Source organism: Takifugu rubripes, chromosome 1 (assembly GCF_901000725.2).
Source record: "Takifugu rubripes chromosome 1, fTakRub1.2, whole genome shotgun sequence".
Taxonomy (NCBI): Eukaryota; Metazoa; Chordata; class Actinopteri; order Tetraodontiformes; family Tetraodontidae; genus Takifugu; species Takifugu rubripes.
In genome coordinates, this window is record NC_042285.1 from 25,609,264 (window position 1) to 25,615,606 (window position 6,343).

The 6,343-nt window shown below is 41.2% G+C and overlaps 1 long non-coding RNA gene across 1 annotated transcript; it reads right to left on the reverse strand.

The window, feature by feature from the left end:
• Positions 1–3,719: 3,719 nt before the first annotated feature.
• LOC115251184 (uncharacterized) lies at positions 3,720–4,827 on the reverse strand. The gene is made up of 4 exons (XR_003889729.1): positions 4,696–4,827; positions 4,417–4,533; positions 3,883–3,950; positions 3,720–3,808 (listed from the first exon to the last, which is right to left on the reverse strand). It is a non-coding gene; the product is annotated as an uncharacterized lncRNA (long non-coding RNA).
• Positions 4,828–6,343: the final 1,516 nt, after the last annotated feature.

Below are 6,343 nucleotides of genomic sequence, written 5' to 3' on the forward strand. Positions count from 1 at the left end.
AGCGAGGCCCCGGCCGTGGCGTCTGGGCATCACAAGAATGGTTACCATTTAGGGGGTCTGTGCCATCATGCGGATCATCCTTGATTCGGATAACGAGAAGCTGGCTTCTCCTCTCACCGCACGGAGCCCATCAGAGATAAATTGGTGCTGTGTTGTGATAGTTTTATGGACTTCAGTCAGCCATATATGGATTAGATGGAGAACTGGGGATTTAAAGTTTAAAGCTGCTGCCACAATTCCTCTTACTGATCCTAAGATATGGCTTAGAGGGAGGACTTGAATTTACCGATAATAGGAATGTAAAGGCTAACACCAGGATAAAGATGGCGAAGAGGGAGATCTAAGATTGGTCTTCTTTTCACATCTTTTCATGGCACGTTTTGCACGTTTATTGCGTGTTATTATCGTATTTGGCAGGGTGATGAAAGCAGATAGTGCGGATGATCAAAGCCAAAGAGGATACTTAGCAGGTTACGCTACAAAGCATAATGATGTGCTTGTCATACGGAAACAGGGGGACTGGTGTGTGTTCTGTTCCAGATGGAGAGACCTCAGTGCAGCAGGAAAGTCTCTGTTGACTTATGAATCATTTCTTTATTTTGTTTTTAAAATGTCCATTTACACTAAGTTTCAAAAGTTGATCCTCATACAGATGCTCAGTTGAAGTGAACACCCTTGATTGAATTCATATGAAACTTTTGATTTCTCATTAAGTATTATCTGTCACTAAAAATAAGATTTATTTTAACTTCCAGGTTCCAGTGTATACCTCTAATGGAATTCATCCCTATTAGCTGAGCTTAAGCTTTGAATTAGTGTCATTTGTGTTCCTACAAAGCTCACTGTTCTGCCCGCAAACTGATGCACACAACAGAGAAAAGAAAATCAAATATCGAATATCCATGTGACCTCCATGAAATGTGTTCCCATGGTTACTACTCCTGTATGTTAAATAGAAAATGTGTATTTGAGTCTAGAGTAGGTAACCTCGAATCCTGACTGCAGCCTGATGTCCGGGGGAAAGTGAAGCCGCATAGCTAACATTCTTGGAAACATAATGTAATGCTTTTGTACCGTACATCCTTGGGTGTTCACCAACCTGACGGGCAAATACAAAGTTCAGCTTTAAAGACATAATGTCTAAAAGTCAAGTACATTGAGGAATTGTTTTTACAGGCCATTTTCTTTTCATCTGGGGAAAGTTTGTTTAGGCACCGGTGTCTCAATTAGGTACTCTGTTTTGATAAGGTGTGGCTCCAGTAATGTCCTTACTTCAACCCTATCCCCTTTCAAATGATTACATGTTTCCAGCATAGAATAAAGGCCGAATGCAACTACCTCCTTCCCTAAACCACCTATCTTGCCTTCAGGAGTATTAACCCTGCTTTTGATTTTCTCTCTCGCTCTCTGTTGATCCTTCTTTGCCAGGTCCTGCTATTAAGACTCAGCCCCCTTTCCTTCTCACACCACTAAAACCAGAATTGCTTTGATCCTGACTTAATTACCAACCTAAATATGTCACTGAAAAGACAGCGCGGCATAACAGAGAGGGGGAGCACGGGAAGTCAACACGAGCATCTACAAAAGAGCACGACAGGATCAATGGAGCTGTCTTTTGGGTGGAGGTAATATAATCTAGAGGTTCTTTTGAAATAGTGGCCAAAGCCCTCATGATTGAATGTGCTCTAACCTCTGGAGAAATTCTAGGGATTTGGCCAGTCAAAATACCACTAAGATTATAGAGAGAAGGGACAGTAGTGTGCAGTACGGTATACCGAACAGCATAATTGCTCACCCAGTGTAGAAAGCTTCCAACACATCCAAGGTCCTCTCTTTGCTTTTTTTTCTCTAGTTGTGCCAGAGGAAGAAGCTGTCAGAGATAGGTCAACATGTAGGATGATGATTTTGTTAAAAAACATTACTATGAAGTAATGAGACCGTTATGGTTGAGGTTATTCTGGGGCTTCAAGAAGTAAAAAAACAAAGCTACCACAGTGGAGTCTAACCCTATAGAGCCGTGTACGTTGACGCTTGAATCTATCAAATCTGTTCTGCCACTGACGTCAACACAAAATAAGTGTTTGAGCTGAGATGAAAGAGCTTTGCTGTAACTCTCAGCTCATTATTGAAGCGCAGGTCAGAATGAAGACCTGCTTTCTAAAGTCACCATGTACGGAGAGAGACCACTGACACAACCCAATGAACATTTGTCTAATAAAACAAAAAACTCTTTTAAAAACAGGACGGGCCCATGGGGTGTCATGGGGGTGCACTCACAGCGTGGAGGTTCTGGGTTTGATTTCATGCTCACAGCCTTTTGTGTGGACTTTGCACGTGAACAGTTTCTCTTGGTTCTTTGATTTCCTGAAGACATTTATGTTATCGTGATTCAAGGCTATGAATTGAGCGGAATGTGTCTTCCTGCTTCCTGCTTCTCTGACAGAAACTGTAGCCCGCATGATAAAGGCTCCACACAACTTTTACCAGCATCATGGCTAAAGCTGAGACTTTCACAAGGGTGGAGTGAAAAGAAAATCAAATAATATAGCAAATATGACAAAATTAAGTTGGGTTGTTTCTCAGTTCTGTCTAACCACATAATCCCACATAGATAAGATAGGTTTACGCCTCCCACTTTCACTCAAAATAAAGCAAATAAATGCTGACTTTTGCAGTATTTGGAGGTCAGAGGCTCAGACATATAAAAAGTAGATTATTGGTTTTTGTGTAATATCTTGTGTTTTTAGGGAATTGTAATAACCTCCTTCACAGCATTTACAACCAACTGCCTCAGGGGGAAATCATTGTCTAATGCTGTCTCCTAAAACCCCTATCCCAGACACTTTATTAATGTTACTATAAAAATAACAAATGTTCTTCTCATAAAAGCCTCACATTCCCACTCACTCAACCTCCATCCTGTTAGGGTTGGATTTTTTTAACCGTTCATTCTCAATTTGCTGAAACATCTGCATCCTACACGGTGGGACACCATGATGTTGGAGTAGGATTTGCTTTATATTGCAGGGGGATGAAGTCCAGTACTGTTGAAGTGGATTATTTACTTGATATTGTCAAGTATCGCCTGAGCGATATCTTGACACAAGCATATGTTACTGGCAGGATCAGCCAGGTACACTCTCCTCTGTGCGCGGACACATTCCAAATTGAGAAAAAACTAATAGGAAGGGGAAAATGTGGACTAAAATTCAGAAAGTCTGTGGTCTAATCAACTATACATGGAACAAAACCTTTCCATCGAATCTTTACATCAAGCATTGATGCTTTCAGGGCTGTGCATGGATGTGAAAGGTTATAAATCAGCATGGCATGGATAAGAACAGGTAATCCATTTTCCCTCCACTTAGTCTTCAGGGCTTATGTGAATGTCAGCTGGAATTCTTGGGTCCTTGACACACCTTCATTCATCTTCGTCAGTTCTAATACCCTGGTAGGGAGTGCCAGGTTTTTAGCCACCGTTGGGGGTGTCACAGCTGCCACCTCCAAGGTTATCCCGAGACTCTCTGGCCTTCTCTGCCATTGTACCAGTTGTTCTGGCTGGCTGAGCAAACATGTGACCCGACTGAGTCATCACCTCAGCCCTCCCTTCTGTAAGTCGCTAGGGTCACATCAAACAAGATTAGGGGTTAAGCTTGTAAGGGAGTTTTAGCCTCCATTGTATGTGATGCACAGTTGGAGTCTTAAAGCCACCTTTGTTTCATGTTAGGCATAAGTGGATTCATTTATTCTTTAACAACAACATGGCAGCCTCAAGGGAGGTGGAAACAGTCTTTTCCCCTCTGTTTTTCTGAAATGAAGAAGCCTTTTAGTTATGAGGTGAAATGGTTAAGAACATAAAATGTGGAAAGTTCATGTACCTACCTAGCATGACCTGGATAATAGAGAATTTCTTGTGTGATTATGATCAGTGCTGCTCAGGACACAGAGCTCTGCAGAAATCACAGGGGAACACCTTAATTTGCAGGAACCTTGTAACTTGATTACTATTTAAAATTTCCAGGAAAAGCATCCCCTTAACAATTATTCAAACTCTGCTATGCACTTTTCAGATCCACACCTGTTCTCTGCACTATTTCACTACTGTTCTCCTAATTTTTCTGAACTCTTTTACTGGCCACCCTGTTTTTCTCTCAGCACTCCTACCTCATTCCCTTTTTTTTTGGCAGTGATAGAAACGTACTTTTCCAGTTCGGTTCCATAAATCACATCAGGCGTGTTTACTCCCCACCAGCAATATGGAGAGCTCTATTAAATTTACTATTGTTGGACGGCTGTTATCTTCGATAACTGCAGTAACTTCAAGTGCCACATACAAAAACACAAGAAAGAAAGCCAAAAAAAAAACAACAAACTCACACCACCAACAAATGAAAGTGTGCGTTGAAATATGCTGACCTGGGACCTGTCACGGAATGGGCACAGGAAATCAGCTGAAGTCTGTAAAAAGGGCAGGAGGGACGTGGGAGCAGCTCAGCAGTTGATCAGAGTTTGGATCCACTGCAGTAGTGGACACTTTAAAGCAAATGAAATGCCTGTGATTCATCCACACCCCGGCACTTGGTTCTGAACATCTGAAACTGTTCTCGTGTGTGTGTGCGTGTGTGTGTGCGTGCGCAAATATTTTTACTGTGAAATTCAATACAAGTGAAATCATATGATCCCCTTTTCCCTTACCTTCAGCTGAGCCATTACACTAGTTCAAAAAGAAATGTCCAGGTACTCATGATTAACAATTTCTCAAAGATTCAACCATTATTAAATCTCATCACTCAAACATTAGGCCCCAGAACCTAGCTTCAAAAAATCAGCACTGTAATTTGCCTCTGAACAACAGTCGCATTGCATGCAGCGAGCTCAGGTGAAGGGGTGAATGAACTCTCAACCAGTCATTTAGTGATTTTTTTTTTTTTTTTTGCTTGTAATCACGTTTATGCTCATCTACAAAACCGCACATATGGTGCATATAAACAATGTTGCAAATTATTGTCCTTTTCCAAATGTCGCTCCACATGTTTCTTTTTATGCAGTTGAAAATTCTTTGGTCAGCAGCAAGGAAGTTATTTTGACATGTGTAGCTTTGGCCCAAACAAATAATGCTGCAAGTATCCAAGCAAAGGTCATGTTTTGTTTTCAAATTAAAATCTTAATTACAGATGAAACAAAGAATTGGCATGAGTCATTTTTCCACTGCTGTACTTGCTGTGTGGAGGACAGTTTAGTGTTTGGATAATCCAAACAGGCAAAAAGAGAGAAAATCCTGCTGTGAGAATTAGATAAATCATTTACATGATCCAGCTTCCATAACAAGCTCAGTGCACTAATAATACGTGAGCAATTCTTCTACAGCTGATTTTAGAACTGCCTAATTTATGATGGATTTAAATCTTTGTTGGATAATGAAAGCTTTCACTGTGAAAATTTGTTGCTTTGCCATAAAACAACTGTTTTCAGAATCTGGTATTGCTGCTGAGCCTGAAGCCTTGTTTTTAAAATAGTTGGTCTGCCTTGATTTACTGTGTTAAAAAAAGCTTGTAAAACATAAGGTTTGTAATCTTAGCGTGTTTTCAAATTGAAATACTGAGGCTGTTGTCAAAAAATGCATGTAGGCACATAAAAATGTCAATAGCACATGGGATAAAATATGTTTCTCTTAAGTTAAGAAAGCTTCTGCTCAGAGTCCAGAAAACCACAAGACTGAAAATGTTCTATGGACCCGGCTCATTGCAATCGGTCAGTTAAGATGTGTCCAAATGAGGAAAGTGAAAATGTGATGACAAATACATCAACATGCTCATGCAGAAATCTAAAGTGTGAGATCCATATTCAGTGGCACATCAGTGTTCCTGCAGGAAGCGGATCATGCGCCGCACTTTGGTTACCGTCGGCTAGCATGTCACATTTATAATGCAGACTTCCTTTGGTAGACATACAAAATAAGCGTTGATAGGCCCACAGAGGTCAGGCTGTGTTCTGTAGGCTGTTGTTTTAGCTGTGAAGGCTAACAAAGAGCAAGTGCGGAACAAAGGAGTGGTTACACAATAAATGGCACTTCTTCGGTGTCCGTTTAGAGCTGACGAGTTGGGTTCTCAGATAACGACAACCAAACACCTGTCAGGAGGTTTTAAAGCTTACGTGTGGTGGAAAAGACACGTACCTCACTGATAGAGCTCCGGTAAAGGCACAAGGCATAAATAATTCACATAAAGGAGTTGGTTTTGTGCTGCAGCAGTTCCATCATAGCGCCACATTGTCTCTGAAGGTGACTGGGCAGTCCGGCCACCCATGCTGTGCCACGCTGAAGCTTGTGCTTAGCAGTTGACAT